This window comes from Atractosteus spatula, unplaced genomic scaffold (assembly GCF_055471065.1).
Source record: "Atractosteus spatula isolate fAtrSpa1 unplaced genomic scaffold, fAtrSpa1.hap1 Scaffold_25, whole genome shotgun sequence".
Classification (NCBI taxonomy): Eukaryota; Metazoa; Chordata; class Actinopteri; order Semionotiformes; family Lepisosteidae; genus Atractosteus; species Atractosteus spatula.
Window position 1 is genome coordinate 198136 of NW_028296819.1, and position 17875 is coordinate 216010.

The 17875-nt window shown below is 58.3% G+C and overlaps 6 non-coding genes and 1 pseudogene across 6 annotated transcripts; all 7 read left to right on the top strand.

The window, feature by feature from the left end:
* The first annotated feature begins 548 nt into the window (after positions 1-548).
* Positions 549-756, top strand: LOC148808017 (U2 spliceosomal RNA; annotated as a pseudogene).
* A 793-nt stretch (positions 757-1549) lies between these two features.
* On the top strand, positions 1550-1740 carry LOC148808018 (U2 spliceosomal RNA). Its single transcript, XR_016088453.1, has one exon. It is a non-coding gene; the product is annotated as a U2 spliceosomal RNA (small nuclear RNA).
* Positions 1741-8393: 6653 nt separating this feature from the next.
* Positions 8394-8587, top strand: LOC148808019 (U2 spliceosomal RNA). Its single transcript, XR_016088523.1, has one exon. It is a non-coding gene; the product is annotated as a U2 spliceosomal RNA (small nuclear RNA).
* A 773-nt stretch (positions 8588-9360) lies between these two features.
* Positions 9361-9551, top strand: LOC148808020 (U2 spliceosomal RNA). The gene has a single exon (XR_016088454.1). It is a non-coding gene; the product is annotated as a U2 spliceosomal RNA (small nuclear RNA).
* A 797-nt stretch (positions 9552-10348) lies between these two features.
* On the top strand, positions 10349-10539 carry LOC148808021 (U2 spliceosomal RNA). The gene has a single exon (XR_016088455.1). It is a non-coding gene; the product is annotated as a U2 spliceosomal RNA (small nuclear RNA).
* A 787-nt stretch (positions 10540-11326) lies between these two features.
* Positions 11327-11517, top strand: LOC148808022 (U2 spliceosomal RNA). Its single transcript, XR_016088456.1, has one exon. It is a non-coding gene; the product is annotated as a U2 spliceosomal RNA (small nuclear RNA).
* Positions 11518-12304: 787 nt separating this feature from the next.
* On the top strand, positions 12305-12495 carry LOC148808023 (U2 spliceosomal RNA). Its single transcript, XR_016088457.1, has one exon. It is a non-coding gene; the product is annotated as a U2 spliceosomal RNA (small nuclear RNA).
* The last annotated feature ends 5380 nt before the right edge of the window (positions 12496-17875 follow it).

The following is a 17875-nucleotide window of genomic DNA, read 5'->3' on the forward strand; positions in this document are numbered from 1 at the left end:
TTTTATGGGATTGTGGGTTTGCACAGAGGGTATGGGACCAGTGTGGGGGTTTTTTAACGCAGGTGAAGTCAGACTTTGTGGTGTCCAGACAAGTTCTACTGCGGGGACTCCCAAAAACACGTAGATGGGGGGTCAACTTTTTGTTATGGTTGGTTATTAGTTTGGTAAAATATCATTTGTGGGCATCACGCAAAGACCTCACTGAGCATGGGGTCAGTGGAGCACCAGCCGCTGTCGTGCATACGGTGAAATATGATATAGCATGTCGGGTAAAATGGGATATTCTGAGGTGGGGTTTTGCGGCAGCCAAGGAGAGGTGGAAGGGGCTATTTTCGTTGGGGTGATTATTATGTTTTGTATAGTAAAAGTCGGTATGGTTTTGGTGAATGTTTTGTTTTTTCAGATGTGGGGGTGGGTTTTGATTTGCATTTGAGGCGGGGTTAAGGAAATTGTATTTTGCTTGGGTTTTCAGAGGTGTGGGCTTTTGAATGTTGTTTTCTGTGTTTTTTGAGTAACATGTGGGTTGATTTTTTGTGTGATGGGTCTTTTTTGCTGTTTTGTATGTTTTATACGTTTCTAATAAAAAAAAAAAAAAAAAAAAAATCTGTTCTTATCAGTTTAATATCTGATACGTCCCCCATCGGGGGACCACATATTAAACGGATTTTTGGAACAGGGAGCTGGATCAGGAGCTTGCTCCGTCCTCTCCACGCATCGGCCCGGTATTGCAGCGCCTCCGGGAACGGTGCACTACCTTCTCTCAGCGGTGAAAAGACAGACGTAGCTAGCAAGCAAGCGAGGTGGACCGGAGCTCCTTCCTCTCCGGTCTCGTCTCTCGTCCATCTGTGCGTCTCTGTGTCTCTCTCTCTCCCCCTCCCCGTTCCCGTGCTCCCTCCGTGCACTTTCCCGCGCCTCGACTCTCTCGGCAAGCAGGCCGGCCCCCTTTTCGGCTCCCGTGCGTTTTCCCTCCAAAAAACTTAGTTTTTTCCTCCTTTTTCCAGGGAGGCAGGCGTGGCTTGTGTGTGTGTGTGTGTGTGTGTGTGTGTGTGTGTGTGTGTGTGTGTGTGTGTGTGTGTGTCCCCGTCCTTGCAGGCGGGCCCCTTTCGACAGCCGGCCGTTTTCCCTCCAAAAAACTTAGTATATACACCTTTTCTTTCTTTTTTTCGGCAGGCAGGCAGGTGTGTGTGTGTCCCCGTCCCTCCCGAGAGAGCGCTGCCCCTTGCCTCTGCCCGCAGGTGCCGACGGTCCGCTTTCGCTTGCAGCTCACTCGGCACGGCTGCTGCTGGTGGGAGGGGCCTAAGCTAAGGAGGCCGGCCGGCTGGCGCCCCCCGCGGCTGCGGTCGTTGTCGGGCCGTTGACAGGAGATCAAAGAGCAGGGCCCCCGCCCGGGACTGGCGGGCAGGCAGGCGAGCAAGCAGGCAGGCAAGAGAGGGGGAGAGCGGAGTCCGGGCGGCCGGCAGCCGCGTGCGGACCGGGCTCCAGAGGCGTCGGCCTGCGCCGCTGCGCGCCAGCCGGACGCCCGCGCGCCCGCCCAAGGCCGGCGTCGGGCATCGCTTCTCGGCCTTTTGGCTAAGATCAAGTGTAGTATCTGTTCTTATCAGTTTAATATCTGATACGTCCCCCATCGGGGGACCACATATTAAACGGATTTTTGGAACAGGGAGCTGGATCAGGAGCTTGCTCCGTCCTCTCCACGCATCGGCCCGGTATTGCAGCGCCTCCGGGAACGGTGCACTACCTTCTCTCAGCGGTGAAAAGACAGACGTAGCTAGCAAGCAAGCGAGGTGGACCGGAGCTCCTTCCTCTCCGGTCTCGTCTCTCGTCCATCTGTGCGTCTCTGTGTCTCTCTCTCTCCCCCTCCCCGTTCCCGTGCTCCCTCCGTGCACTTTCCCGCGCCTCGACTCTCTCGGCAAGCAGGCCGGCCCCCTTTTCGGCTCCCGTGCGTTTTCCCTCCAAAAAACTTAGTTTTTTCCTCCTTTTTCCAGGGAGGCAGGCGTGGCTTGTGTGTGTGTGTGTGTGTGTGTGTGTGTGTGTGTGTGTGTGTGTGTGTGTGTGTGTGTGTCCCCGTCCTTGCAGGCGGGCCCCTTTCGACAGCCGGCCGTTTTCCCTCCAAAAAACTTAGTATATACACCTTTTCTTTCTTTTTTTCGGCAGGCAGGCAGGTGTGTGTGTGTCCCCGTCCCTCCCGAGAGAGCGCTGCCCCTTGCCTCTGCCCGCAGGTGCCGACGGTCCGCTTTCGCTTGCAGCTCACTCGGCACGGCTGCTGCTGGTGGGAGGGGCCTAAGCTAAGGAGGCCGGCCGGCTGGCGCCCCCCGCGGCTGCGGTCGTTGTCGGGCCGTTGACAGGAGATCAAAGAGCAGGGCCCCCGCCCGGGACTGGCGGGCAGGCAGGCGAGCAAGCAGGCAGGCAAGAGAGGGGGAGAGCGGAGTCCGGGCGGCCGGCAGCCGCGTGCGGACCGGGCTCCAGAGGCGTCGGCCTGCGCCGCTGCGCGCCAGCCGGACGCCCGCGCGCCCGCCCAAGGCCGGCGTCGGGCATCGCTTCTCGGCCTTTTGGCCTAAGATCCCGTGTGCGTGGCCTGACCGCGGCTCGGGTTCTGAAGCCAAAGGAGGGAAGAGACGGACGGCGCAGCTTTTTTAAGCGACGGCGATTTTTTTCCGTGGCGGAAGGGACTCCGGCCACTTTGAGAATGGAGAAGATTTCCAGCAGGACCGCAAGACCAAGGCACACTGTACGTTTCGTGTTGCGAGAGGAGGCTTCGGACAAGGATTTTGCCAAGAGAGACGCTTTCGAGGACGTCGTCCTTTTCAAGCACCTGGCCTTGCAGCCTGAAGACATCTATTGCCTGCAGAACTTTCCAGGTAAAAGGATTTTTGATTTGTCACTATTTTCTGCGGTACAGTGCACGAAAATATGGTCCACATTGGCTGCTCGCAGACAGGAGGAACCTTTTGTTCATTTTTATCTCGAACCTTTGTTTGCTCGCGAGTCGAGACCCATATGGGTCCATATGAATAATCCTTTCACCCCGGAAGCAGACATCGTCAACTTTCTTAAAAGATTTGTTGACGTGCAAGATACAGGGACAAAAGTAATGGACAGGAAGAGAGTCTGGAACGGCAAAAGAAGGTTTCTTGTGCGTTTCAGAGCAGACCCCAGCGCAGAGGATGGGCTTTTGCACCCCCCTGCACACTTTTCAATTGGAGCTTACACAGGTTACCTGAACTATCCAGACCAGCCTTTCGCATGCAGACGGTGTAACCAGAGAGGCCACTACGCTGCCGACTGTGAAGCGGAGGTCTGCCGAAGATGCGACACCGTGGGACACAGCACCTTGATGTGCAGAGCCGAGCCAAAGTGCAATCTGTGCGGGGCTTCTGGACACATCTACAAGGTATGCCCGATAAAAGCACGGAGTTTCGCAGCAGTGACGGGTGGCTCGTTGGCAGTGCGTGCAACCGCAGCTCCTCTTACGGAAGACAGGGCAGCTGCGCCAGCAGAGAGATCGACACCGGTGTCACTGGTCCCGGACGCTGCTGAGGAGGAGATGGAACCTGAGGGGGTGGAACAAGGGCATAAAGAAACGGATCACGGGCAGACGACAACAGCACTTACCTCAGCAGATGATCGCCACGGCCAGGAAGAAGCGGAGATCCCGGTGAGCGCAGAGGGGGTCCCGGTGAGTGCAGAGGAGGAAGATGGGGTCTCGCTCGCCTCGCTTGAGCAACTGAGAGAGTTGGCGGAGGGCTCAAGCGTGCCCCCTGCGGAGAAAGAAATGTCAGATTGGGGAGAGATAGTGGATACTGCGGAGGCCATGGACACTGCCCTGGCCAAGAAGGGTGGGAAAAGGAAGGCGGAACACTATGCGCCCTTCCTGGTGAAAAAACCGGGCATGGACCCTCTGGACTACCTCGAGTCGATGGCCACAGATTCGTTGGCCCAGACTGAATCCACGCCATTAGGAACGGAGGGTGAGGTAAGTGGTGTGGGAGTCCCCCCCCTCACGGCGGAACCAGGAATGTCTTCGAGCTGTGTCATTCCAGAGACTGAGCTGACCCCGACCCCGGCAGGAGCCCCTGAGGAATGCATGCAGCCACGTGTCGCCCTGCAGAGAAAAGAACAGGACGTCTTTATTTTCGCAGAGGTACCCTTGAAATTCAAGGTATTTTGTAAATGGGACGAAAAGGCCAGCAAACTGATCTGGCCTTCGACCTTTAACGAGCAGCAGCTATCCCCGGCAGGGATCGTGGTGCGGTGTGGGCACTTTGGTGAGGAGATCACAACTCTGGAGGTAAGAGGCTGTAACCAGATGGACGCAGTCGCTAAGAAGATAGCGCTAAACAACCTGGTTAAGGAATGGTTTGCGGGCGACGGAGATCTGAAAGAGAGGTACGAGAGGGAGGTGGAAAGACGCCCAGGCAACGTGGTGGTGAATCTGGATTTTCCGGTGATGTTCATGGAGCGCTGCGCCTGGAAGAACGGAAACGTGCAGTACCCACCCCAGCCATCAGGCTTCCGGCGTTCGCTGAAGTCGCGGACTGGGAGGCAGACTGGAGTGACAATGAGCAGTACACGGACAGGAGATAAAATTAACACCTTATTCTTACAGGGGAAAGACGAGGAGCCAGTGCGTCGCGCATACATGGAACTGATGCAGTCGGTGTGCCGGCACTATGACTCTCCGTAACGGCCCCCAATGTTGAAAATACTAACTCTGAACATTCGGGGTTTAAGGAATTTGGTAAAGAGGACGGCCTTTTTTTCTTTCCTGAAAACCATAGTTTTCGATATCTGTCTGGTACAGGAAGTCCATCTAAGAGATGAAAGGGACGTCATACAGTTCACTCGTGAGTGGGACAGAGGGGACTCTAGATGGAATATCGGAGGCGTCCACTCCTCGGGAGTCGGCATTTTATTTGGTAATCATGATTTTATAGTGGAGAAGTGTGTGAATGTAGTGCCTGGAAGAGTTTTTTATCTGGATATCTGTTTGGGTGAGAGTTGCTTTCGGTGCGTGTGCGTGTACGCCCCGGCAATGATGGCTTTGCGGGCGGATTTTTTTAAAGAACTTTATCCTGTTTGCCTTACCAACAAACGGATCATCATGGGAGGTGATTTTAACGTGGACCTCCGAGATAAGAAGGACCCAGGAGCAAAGCAGCTCAATCTTCTACTAACACAGTTTGGGCTCTACGACTGCGCCTACCGGATCCAAAGGGAGAAAGCAGAGGCCACGTGGAGGAACGCCCAAGGTACTGTAAAGCGCCTCGATTACGTCTTCGCCTCACTGGACGTACCTGTTGAGATGGTGGTGGTGCAGCCGGTAGGTTTCTCTGATCATGCTCTCGTAGAGGCCCATTTTCCACACCTAAAGAGCCAGTTTGGGTGTGGGGTGTGGAAATTAAATACGGAGAGCCTAAAAGAGGACGAGTACATCAGGGCAATGAGGTTCAAACTGCAAACCTGGTGGAAGGAGAGGAATCTGAGCACCCCCCTGATTGATTGGTGGGAACATCTAAAGAAGAGAATTAGAACAGAGTCCAGAGCTTATTGCCGAGCAAGACTCAAACGCGAGCGACAGAAAGGCAGGGAGTTACAGGAAAGGTTAAACACCTTGTTCTCCCAGTGTAATAAGGATATGTCTGTGTGCCTTGATGAGATTTCAGCAGCTAAAGCTGAACTGCGCGCCTACCACGAGCAAAAGGCGAAGAGCTACCTGTTCAGAGCCCACGCGCAGTTCATACAAACCCACGAAACATGTTCCAGTTTTTTCTTCCGACAGATACGCCAGAGGCAGAAGCGCAGCGTGATGGCTGGCATTCAGACCCCGGAAGGGAAAATAGCAACTAGCAGTGAGGAGATGCTGGAAACTGTGAGGCGTTTTTACCAATGTCTTTTCTCCCTAAAGACAGTGGACGAGGCCATGGGGGCAAGGCTGCTGAGCAATATTACAGCACAGATTCCTGTCGAAGCCCAAGATCAGCTTGAGGCGCCTATAAGCTTACAGGAACTTGGCGACGCCTTGCTCGGCATGAAGACTGGCAAGGTACCAGGTAAAGACGGGCTACCAGCTGAATTTTATCGGACGTTCTGGGACATCTTAGGCCCAATTGTACTACAGGTGGCGGAGGAAATCTTTCGCAGGAAGACCATGTGTGAGTCCATGAGGGAGGGGATCCTTACACTGCTGTATAAAAAAGGGCCTGCAACGGACCTTAGAAACTGGAGGCCGCTGCAAATGTTGTGTGTGGACTATAAGCTGATTGCCAAAGTGCTGGTAAATCGCTTGAAGGGGGTCCTGGCCCATGTGATCGGTTGGGACCAAACCTGCGGGGTTCGAGGTCGTCGTGCCAGCTGGACCCTCCAGCTAGTGCGGGATGTGATTGCGTGGTCCGAAAACAGGAACGTCCCGTTGCTGATCGCCAGCCTGGACCTCGAAAAAGCATTTGACAATGTCTCACACACTTTTGTCTGGCAGGTAATGGAGAAGATGGGGTTCGGCCCCGTCATGCTGGGCTGGCTAAAAATACTGTACTCACAGGTTGGCAGCAGAGTACTGGTGAACGGGCACCTGGGAGGGCTGGTCCACCAAGAGTCCGGGGTGCGTCAGGGCTGCCCCCTGTCCCCGTTACTTTTTGCACTGTACATGGAGCCTTATGCGCGGGCAGTCCAGAAGGAGCCATCCATCGACGGGATCCTGGTACCTGGGAGTGGAGGGAACAGAGTTAAGGTGGCATTATACGCTGACGATGTGACCTTATTCCTCAGCTCTTACCTCAGTTTGCAGGCAGCCTTGGACGTCTTCGAGAACTTCTCCCTCGCGTCAGGTGCTCGGCTAAACAAGGGGAAAAGCCAGATTAAGCTCTTCGGGCCTTGGAAAGAACAACTCGGACCGGCACATGGACTAGGCATCTGTCAAGGCCCCCTTAAGATCCTGGGGGTGCTGTTCACGGCTCAGGATGCTGCCCGGTGCAATTGGTCCCAGAGGCTTGAGAAGGCGCGGCTGCAGCTGACGCACTGGAAGAACAAGCAGCTGTCCTTTGTGGGTAAAGTCCTGATCCTGAAAGTGGTGTACTTGCCCGTGCTGGTTTACCTGGCGTCCGTGTATCCCATGCCTGCGCGCTTTAACAGATACCTGGTAAGGGAGGTTTTCAAGTTCATGTGGGGGGGGAGATACGAGTACGTGCGCAGAGTCGACATGTATCGGCCGGTGGAAGAAGGCGGACGGGGGGTTCCTAACTTCCCCGCAAAACTCAACTGCATATATGTGTCTGGCCTGTGTATTGCTCTGCATTCCCCAGTCTCACACCCCTTTCAGTATTTTGTCAGGTTCTGGTTAGCAAGCCACGTGCGTGGCCTGGCCCAGTGGTCCAACAGTCTGCCCCATGGGAACGACCTCCCGTGGCACTACCGGCATGCGACACACTGGTTGAAGCAGCACCCTGAGCTAAGAGACCACCAGATCCTGCTCAACCACAGACGGCTCTACTCTGCAGTAACCCAAGCTGAGGAGGCCAGCCTCGTAGGAGGCGTCCCCAACGATGTCTGGCGGAGAGTCCAGCCCAGGGGGCTACAGCACCACCTGATGGACTTGAACTGGCTGTCTGCTTGGGGTCGTCTGGCAGTCCGTGAGGTCTTGTTCAAACACAAGCTGACGAAGCAGCAGGAGTGTCCAAGAGCCGGGTGTCACGCCGTGGAATCCATCAGCCACGTGTTCTGGGACTGTAATTTCGCTCAGCGAACTTGGAACAAATGTGAACCTTTGTTTGCTAGTCTGTCATCCACGTTCCGTGTACTTCCTGGGGTTATTTTGCGTGGGTTGAAGGTGGGAAGCAGGACAAACACCATGGGTTTTGTGTTATGGTTGCTTGTTAGTTTAATTAAGTTTGAGTTGTGGAATTCTCGGAATTTGTTAGTTAAAAGGGGAACTGTTTGTACAGTAGATGGGTTATACAGACGGCTTTTGTGGAACTTAAGAGGGTTGGTAGAAGGGGACATAAAGAGATGGGGTTTTCACGCCGCAAAGGAGAAATGGAAATCCATAGTGGATATTTGGGACTGGAAATAGTTTTTGAGCCTCTAGTTTCCTTGTAAATTTGTAAATAGACTGTTTGGGAGATTTGGTGGGCGGGTGGTTAATTTGCATAAAGGGCGGGATCATGTAAATAGGGTTTGGGCTGTAAATTGTGGTTTTGTGTATTTCCAAGTATGTCGCTCATTTTCTGTACGAATACCTGTTTTGAATTTGATTTTGGGGTTGCTTTTGAGTGGGAAGAATAGTAAAAGGGCGGTTTGTGTTTGTATAAGGGTGGGATTATGATACCTTTTTGATTTAGCTGTGTAATTGTTTTATTTTCGTCTTGTGTTTGTGAATTGATGTATTTGAAGTTTTGGTGTTTTCTTTTGTATTTTGTATAATAAAAAAAAAAAAAAAAAATCTGTTCTTATCAGTTTAATATCTGATACGTCCCCCATCGGGGGACCACATATTAAACGGATTTTTGGAACAGGGAGCTGGATCAGGAGCTTGCTCCGTCCTCTCCACGCATCGGCCCGGTATTGCAGCGCCTCCGGGAACGGTGCACTACCTTCTCTCAGCGGTGAAAAGACAGACGTAGCTAGCAAGCAAGCGAGGTGGACCGGAGCTCCTTCCTCTCCGGTCTCGTCTCTCGTCCATCTGTGCGTCTCTGTGTCTCTCTCTCTCCCCCTCCCCGTTCCCGTGCTCCCTCCGTGCACTTTCCCGCGCCTCGACTCTCTCGGCAAGCAGGCCGGCCCCCTTTTCGGCTCCCGTGCGTTTTCCCTCCAAAAAACTTAGTTTTTTCCTCCTTTTTCCAGGGAGGCAGGCGTGGCTTGTGTGTGTGTGTGTGTGTGTGTGTGTGTGTGTGTGTGTGTCCCCGTCCTTGCAGGCGGGCCCCTTTCGACAGCCGGCCGTTTTCCCTCCAAAAAACTTAGTATATACACCTTTTCTTTCTTTTTTTCGGCAGGCAGGCAGGTGTGTGTGTGTCCCCGTCCCTCCCGAGAGAGCGCTGCCCCTTGCCTCTGCCCGCAGGTGCCGACGGTCCGCTTTCGCTTGCAGCTCACTCGGCACGGCTGCTGCTGGTGGGAGGGGCCTAAGCTAAGGAGGCCGGCCGGCTGGCGCCCCCCGCGGCTGCGGTCGTTGTCGGGCCGTTGACAGGAGATCAAAGAGCAGGGCCCCCGCCCGGGACTGGCGGGCAGGCAGGCGAGCAAGCAGGCAGGCAAGAGAGGGGGAGAGCGGAGTCCGGGCGGCCGGCAGCCGCGTGCGGACCGGGCTCCAGAGGCGTCGGCCTGCGCCGCTGCGCGCCAGCCGGACGCCCGCGCGCCCGCCCAAGGCCGGCGTCGGGCATCGCTTCTCGGCCTTTTGGCTAAGATCAAGTGTAGTATCTGTTCTTATCAGTTTAATATCTGATACGTCCCCCATCGGGGGACCACATATTAAACGGATTTTTGGAACAGGGAGCTGGATCAGGAGCTTGCTCCGTCCTCTCCACGCATCGGCCCGGTATTGCAGCGCCTCCGGGAACGGTGCACTACCTTCTCTCAGCGGTGAAAAGACAGACGTAGCTAGCAAGCAAGCGAGGTGGACCGGAGCTCCTTCCTCTCCGGTCTCGTCTCTCGTCCATCTGTGCGTCTCTGTGTCTCTCTCTCTCCCCCTCCCCGTTCCCGTGCTCCCTCCGTGCACTTTCCCGCGCCTCGACTCTCTCGGCAAGCAGGCCGGCCCCCTTTTCGGCTCCCGTGCGTTTTCCCTCCAAAAAACTTAGTTTTTTCCTCCTTTTTCCAGGGAGGCAGGCGTGGCTTGTGTGTGTGTGTGTGTGTGTGTGTGTGTGTGTGTGTGTGTGTGTGTGTGTGTGTGTGTGTGTGTCCCCGTCCTTGCAGGCGGGCCCCTTTCGACAGCCGGCCGTTTTCCCTCCAAAAAACTTAGTATATACACCTTTTCTTTCTTTTTTTCGGCAGGCAGGCAGGTGTGTGTGTGTCCCCGTCCCTCCCGAGAGAGCGCTGCCCCTTGCCTCTGCCCGCAGGTGCCGACGGTCCGCTTTCGCTTGCAGCTCACTCGGCACGGCTGCTGCTGGTGGGAGGGGCCTAAGCTAAGGAGGCCGGCCGGCTGGCGCCCCCCGCGGCTGCGGTCGTTGTCGGGCCGTTGACAGGAGATCAAAGAGCAGGGCCCCCGCCCGGGACTGGCGGGCAGGCAGGCGAGCAAGCAGGCAGGCAAGAGAGGGGGAGAGCGGAGTCCGGGCGGCCGGCAGCCGCGTGCGGACCGGGCTCCAGAGGCGTCGGCCTGCGCCGCTGCGCGCCAGCCGGACGCCCGCGCGCCCGCCCAAGGCCGGCGTCGGGCATCGCTTCTCGGCCTTTTGGCTAAGATCAAGTGTAGTATCTGTTCTTATCAGTTTAATATCTGATACGTCCCCCATCGGGGGACCACATATTAAACGGATTTTTGGAACAGGGAGCTGGATCAGGAGCTTGCTCCGTCCTCTCCACGCATCGGCCCGGTATTGCAGCGCCTCCGGGAACGGTGCACTACCTTCTCTCAGCGGTGAAAAGACAGACGTAGCTAGCAAGCAAGCGAGGTGGACCGGAGCTCCTTCCTCTCCGGTCTCGTCTCTCGTCCATCTGTGTGTCTCTGTGTCTCTCTCTCTCCCCCTCCCCGTTCCCGTGCTCCCTCCGTGCACTTTCCCGCGCCTCGACTCTCTCGGCAAGCAGGCCGGCCCCCTTTTCGGCTCCCGTGCGTTTTCCCTCCAAAAAACTTAGTTTTTTCCTCCTTTTTCCAGGGAGGCAGGCGTGGCTTGTGTGTGTGTGTGTGTGTGTGTGTGTGTGTGTGTGTGTGTGTGTGTGTGTGTGTCCCCGTCCTTGCAGGCGGGCCCCTTTCGACAGCCGGCCGTTTTCCCTCCAAAAAACTTAGTATATACACCTTTTCTTTCTTTTTTTCGGCAGGCAGGCAGGTGTGTGTGTGTCCCCGTCCCTCCCGAGAGAGCGCTGCCCCTTGCCTCTGCCCGCAGGTGCCGACGGTCCGCTTTCGCTTGCAGCTCACTCGGCACGGCTGCTGCTGGTGGGAGGGGCCTAAGCTAAGGAGGCCGGCCGGCTGGCGCCCCCCGCGGCTGCGGTCGTTGTCGGGCCGTTGACAGGAGATCAAAGAGCAGGGCCCCCGCCCGGGACTGGCGGGCAGGCAGGCGAGCAAGCAGGCAGGCAAGAGAGGGGGAGAGCGGAGTCCGGGCGGCCGGCAGCCGCGTGCGGACCGGGCTCCAGAGGCGTCGGCCTGCGCCGCTGCGCGCCAGCCGGACGCCCGCGCGCCCGCCCAAGGCCGGCGTCGGGCATCGCTTCTCGGCCTTTTGGCTAAGATCAAGTGTAGTATCTGTTCTTATCAGTTTAATATCTGATACGTCCCCCATCGGGGGACCACATATTAAACGGATTTTTGGAACAGGGAGCTGGATCAGGAGCTTGCTCCGTCCTCTCCACGCATCGGCCCGGTATTGCAGCGCCTCCGGGAACGGTGCACTACCTTCTCTCAGCGGTGAAAAGACAGACGTAGCTAGCAAGCAAGCGAGGTGGACCGGAGCTCCTTCCTCTCCGGTCTCGTCTCTCGTCCATCTGTGTGTCTCTGTGTCTCTCTCTCTCCCCCTCCCCGTTCCCGTGCTCCCTCCGTGCACTTTCCCGCGCCTCGACTCTCTCGGCAAGCAGGCCGGCCCCCTTTTCGGCTCCCGTGCGTTTTCCCTCCAAAAAACTTAGTTTTTTCCTCCTTTTTCCAGGGAGGCAGGCGTGGCTTGTGTGTGTGTGTGTGTGTGTGTGTGTGTGTGTGTGTGTGTGTGTGTGTGTGTGTCCCCGTCCTTGCAGGCGGGCCCCTTTCGACAGCCGGCCGTTTTCCCTCCAAAAAACTTAGTATATACACCTTTTCTTTCTTTTTTTCGGCAGGCAGGCAGGTGTGTGTGTGTCCCCGTCCCTCCCGAGAGAGCGCTGCCCCTTGCCTCTGCCCGCAGGTGCCGACGGTCCGCTTTCGCTTGCAGCTCACTCGGCACGGCTGCTGCTGGTGGGAGGGGCCTAAGCTAAGGAGGCCGGCCGGCTGGCGCCCCCCGCGGCTGCGGTCGTTGTCGGGCCGTTGACAGGAGATCAAAGAGCAGGGCCCCCGCCCGGGACTGGCGGGCAGGCAGGCGAGCAAGCAGGCAGGCAAGAGAGGGGGAGAGCGGAGTCCGGGCGGCCGGCAGCCGCGTGCGGACCGGGCTCCAGAGGCGTCGGCCTGCGCCGCTGCGCGCCAGCCGGACGCCCGCGCGCCCGCCCAAGGCCGGCGTCGGGCATCGCTTCTCGGCCTTTTGGCTAAGATCAAGTGTAGTATCTGTTCTTATCAGTTTAATATCTGATACGTCCCCCATCGGGGGACCACATATTAAACGGATTTTTGGAACAGGGAGCTGGATCAGGAGCTTGCTCCGTCCTCTCCACGCATCGGCCCGGTATTGCAGCGCCTCCGGGAACGGTGCACTACCTTCTCTCAGCGGTGAAAAGACAGACGTAGCTAGCAAGCAAGCGAGGTGGACCGGAGCTCCTTCCTCTCCGGTCTCGTCTCTCGTCCATCTGTGTGTCTCTGTGTCTCTCTCTCTCCCCCTCCCCGTTCCCGTGCTCCCTCCGTGCACTTTCCCGCGCCTCGACTCTCTCGGCAAGCAGGCCGGCCCCCTTTTCGGCTCCCGTGCGTTTTCCCTCCAAAAAACTTAGTTTTTTCCTCCTTTTTCCAGAGAGGCAGGCGTGGCTTGTGTGTGTGTGTGTGTGTGTGTGTGTGTGTGTGTGTGTGTGTGTGTGTGTGTGTGTCCCCGTCCTTGCAGGCGGGCCCCTTTCGACAGCCGGCCGTTTTCCCTCCAAAAAACTTAGTATATACACCTTTTCTTTCTTTTTTTCGGCAGGCAGGCAGGTGTGTGTGTGTCCCCGTCCCTCCCGAGAGAGCGCTGCCCCTTGCCTCTGCCCGCAGGTGCCGACGGTCCGCTTTCGCTTGCAGCTCACTCGGCACGGCTGCTGCTGGTGGGAGGGGCCTAAGCTAAGGAGGCCGGCCGGCTGGCGCCCCCCGCGGCTGCGGTCGTTGTCGGGCCGTTGACAGGAGATCAAAGAGCAGGGCCCCCGCCCGGGACTGGCGGGCAGGCAGGCGAGCAAGCAGGCAGGCAAGAGAGGGGGAGAGCGGAGTCCGGGCGGCCGGCAGCCGCGTGCGGACCGGGCTCCAGAGGCGTCGGCCTGCGCCGCTGCGCGCCAGCCGGACGCCCGCGCGCCCGCCCAAGGCCGGCGTCGGGCATCGCTTCTCGGCCTTTTGGCTGCGATCCTTAGTACGTGGCAGGCCCGCGGCTGAGGTAACACCAAAAGACCGGGGAGAGAAGACCGGAGAGGACACCGCCTGGAGGAGACTACGCTGCTGGATTTGCCGGATTTGGACTTTGGATTGGCCTGGACTGCGCTTCGGTTTTTCGTTTCCTGGATTGGACGCTTGGACACCAGAAGACTTCGGTTTTGGTGAGAAGGCTGCTTCGGCAGCCGCAAAGGCTGCGGAACGATGGCTGCGGATCCCGGGGCGGCGAGGACGGCTGAGGAGGGTCCCAAGATCCGGAAGACCATCCGCTTCATCTGGAAGCCGGATGGAGAGATGCCGGGGAGGGACGTCTTCGAAGAGGAGATCCTTTTTGGGATCCTGGGTTTGGACGTGGCGGATATCAAGTGCTTGCAGGGGAATCGGGCGCAGCGCTATATGGATCTCTCGTTCGTGGAGGAGAAAGGACATCGTGGCGCTTCCGAGAAGATCATGAAGGCTAAGGAAAGTGGCAGGCTGGAGAATTACGTGTGTCTGGGGCTCCAGAGCAACAATGAAAGGTCAGTGATTCTGCACATGTTTGACCCCTTTGTTCCCGATAGTGACGTCACGACCTTCCTCCGTCGTTACGTCGACGTGTTGGACCCCCCTCGTATCATCATGGACCCCTACAAGGTCTGGACCGGGAAGAGGCAGTATCACGTTGAGCTGAGGCCAGACGACAGAAGTAAGGACGGTTTCGCCCACCCGCCTGCCACTTTCGCCATTGGTCCAGGTAGGGGGTACTTGTTCTACGGGAATCAGCCGCCGTTCTGTCGGAAGTGTCGGGAGTCCGGGCACCGGGAGGCCGAGTGCAACGCGGCGGAGTGTGGGAAGTGCCACCGGCGGGGTCATCAGGCCCGGAATTGTCCCGTTAAAGAGTGTTCCTTGTGTGGCAACACTGGACATTTGTATCGCAACTGCCTCCTTAGGAACGCCGAGTATGCCAGAGCTGTCCATGACGGATCCGGCCTGGCGGTGGGAGAAACGGAGTCGGAAGGCAGTGAGGCTGGGGACACCGAGGACGAACATCAGGATGGTGGTGGAGCGGTCCCTGGGGGAGCCGGGAAGGATGCCGGATGGACGGTGGTGGTGCGGCCGAGACGGAAGGGGAAGGGGAAGGGGAAGGGGAGGCAGCATGAGGAGGACGGCGACGACCCGCAGGAGGGACCATCTCGGGCCGAAGACGGGGTGGTCGGGAGCTGGGCGGATGTGGTGAAGGCCCCCCCCGCCCGAGCAGACGCAGGACCAACCGCAGCGCGGGGGGCAGGTGAGGAGGAGGAGGAGATGCACCACATGCCCGTGTTGAGGAAGAAGCCTAGGAAGCGGTCGCAGGCTGGCAAGGGACAGATGGAGACGGGCGACAAGAAGAAGAAGACATCCAGGGAGTACTACGGGGAGGCGGAGCTCGTCCCGGAGACGGTAGCAGCTCTGGTGACGGCGCCAGAGCAGGAGGTGATGGCAGACCGGGAGGCGATGGCAGACCAGGAGGAGATGGAGGAGGGGGCAGCGCCAGCGTCAACGCAGGACGGCCAGGAGCTGGGGGACACCGCAGGCTCCCTCCCCCCTGGGCAGGGAGACAGAGTCGTGGCACGGGGCCCCTTCTCTGTGGCGCAGTGCCTTTCAGGTGAGGGGAGCCCTGTGGTGACGTGCCAGGTCGACACCCCGGACCGCGAGTACTCGCGCCGGCCTGACCCTGACCCGGGCTCCAGCCCCAACCCCTCTCCCGACCCCCCTCCCCCCGACCCCGACCCCGACCCCCACCCTGACCGGGGCCCCGACCCCGGCCTCGGTCTCAGCCCCGGATTTGTTCTCGATCCCGGGCCCGACCCCGTCTCTGACATGGAGGTGGGCGTGAGCCCAGTCCCTTCGGTCACCTACATCGAGGGGACAGACACCGACAGTTCGGTCAGTGCAGCAGGGGCAGAGCATCCACCCAGCTCTAGCTCCAGCGACGGTATGGAGAGTGACAGCCCCCCGGAGCAGCCATGACCTTCACAGTGGCCACGGCTAATGTGAGGGGTCTGCGGAACCGGGAGAAACGAGCTGGAGTTTTCCGATATTTGTCCCAAAGGCTTTTGGATATTTGCTTTTTGCAGGAGACCCATCTGAAAGACCACGACGATGTGCTCGCTTACCAGAAGGAGTGGACAAAGGGGCCCTCGTGGTGGAGCGTTGGGGGGGTGAACTCCTCTGGCGTGGGCATCCTGTGTGGTTCCCCAGGGTTTGCGGCACAGGTGGTCAGCTCTGTGGTCCCCGGGCGCCTGCTGGTGGTCGACGGGACCCGGCACGGGGTGCGGACCCGGCTGATCGGTGTGTATGTCCCGGCGGACCGGCGGCAGCAGGGCTCCTTCCTGAAAGATCTGGAGCCCCTGCTGTACACAAACAGAGAGCTGATCATCGGCGGGGATTTTAACATCGACCTGGGGGACTCACAAGGTGAGGGTGCCCATGGGTTACGGTCTCTGATTGCAGATTTTGGCCTGCGGGACGGATTTCAGAATGTCGCACATCACACCTGGGACAACGGAAGGGGGACCTTCAGGCGGCTGGATTATGTCTTCACTTCGGCGAACTGGACGACCCTAAGCAGGCAAGCGACCCCTACTTGGTTTTCCGACCATCACATGCTGACGGCTTCCTTTGGTGTTGAGGACCCTCGTTTCCAGGCCGGATACTGGAAGCTGAACAGGCAAGTCCTGCAGGAGGCGAGATACCAGAGGAAGATCGCTACAGTGCTGCGGGCATGTGCGGAGAGGAGGGACGCCTTCAGTTCGGCGGTGCACTGGTGGGAGTCCTGCAAGCGCACCATCGCGGTGGTGACGAAGAAGTACTGCAGGATCCGCCGCAGTTTGGAGGACCGCCAGTGCACCAAGCTCCAGGAGGAGCTCGAGGCACTGTATGCGCAGCTGAACCAAGGGGGCGCTTACGAGGGGGAGAAGATCGCCCACATCAAGAGCCTGCTTAGGGGTAAGTGGCTGCAGTGGGCTAAGGACTTTCTTTTCAGGCTCCGTGGAGTCTGGAGGGAGAATGACGAAAGCTGCTCGTCCCAGTTCTTCGGCGCCGTGAGGAGGCAACAAGAGCGAGGCTTCTTTGACGGCGTTCGGAGGACGGACGGGTCTGTAGCCACTTCCATACCCGGGATGTTGGAGTGTGCCACAGAATATTACAGCACCCTGTTTGCTGAGAAGGAGACCGACGCCGGTATCAGGAGCAGGCTCCTGGACGGAGTGGAGCCGGCGGTAGACGACCCCGCTGCTCTGGGCGGGGCAGTGTCAGGGGCAGAGATCCGATCTGCCCTGATGGGGATGAAGAAGGGCACTGTCCCTGGCATAGACGGTCTACCGACCGAGTTTTACCTCACCTTTTTTGACCAGCTGGAGCCGCTCTTGGTGCAGGTATTCAACGAGGTGCTGGATCGTGATGGGCTCGGTGCCACCATGAAGATCGGTGTCATCTCCCTCGTCCATAAGGGAGGTGACAAGGCAGACCTGGGGAATTGGCGGCCAATCCAGCTCCTGTGCACTGACTATAAGATCTTGGCCAGGGTGCTGGGCGGTCGCCTGAGAACAGTGATGCCGGCCTTGGTGCAGGCTGACCAGACGTGTGGTGTGGCAGGCCGCAAGATCAGCTGGACCCTGCAGCTGATCCGCGACGTCATCGCGTGGGTGGAAGATAGAGGCCTGCCGCTCCTGCTGGTGAGCCTCGACCAGACCAAGGCCTTTGACCGGGTCCATCACGAGATTCTGTGGGCACTCCTGGAGAGGAAGGGTCTGCCGGACGGGTTTGTCAGGTGGGTCCGGACCTTGTACAACGGGGTGGCATCCCGGGTATGCGTCAACGGAGCGTTGGGCGGGCATATTCCAGTGCGGTGTGGTGTGCGACAGGGCTGTCCTCTCTCGCCCCTGCTGTATGTGCTTTTCCTAGAGATCCTCCTGGACCAGCTCAGGAGGGATCCGGGAGTGGATGGGATCCTGGTGCCAGGTGGAGGAGGGCAGATGGCGAAGATCGCGGCATATGCAGACGACGTCACGCTCTTCCTGGGCTCTGAAGGCGGCCTGGGGAGGGCGCTCAGCATTGTCGAGGATTTCTCAAGAGGTACCGGCGCCCGACTGAACAGGGCCAAGAGCTTAGTGAAGGTCTTCGGGACCTGGCCGAGCGAGCCGCGGGACTTTGGCGGTCTGTCACGGACGACTGGGCCGCTGAAGATCCTGGGGGTGAGCTTTCACTCCACAGATCCTGGAGGTGTCAACTGGGAGGCCGGGTTCCGGAAAGTCAACCGGAAGCTAGGCCTGTGGCAGCAACGATCGCTAACCTGGATCGGGAAGGCGCTGGTACTGAAGGCGGAAGTCCTGCCTCTGCTTCTCCACCTGGCGGTAGTGTACCCCCTGCCGGTCCGGAAGCGGAGAGATCTGGTGAGGAGCATCTTCAACTTCGTCTGGGGTCACACCTACGAACGGGTGAAGAGGTGTGATATGTACAGACCCCTGGCCGATGGGGGTCGGGGGATCTTGGACTTCCCGGCGAAGTTGGACTGCGCCT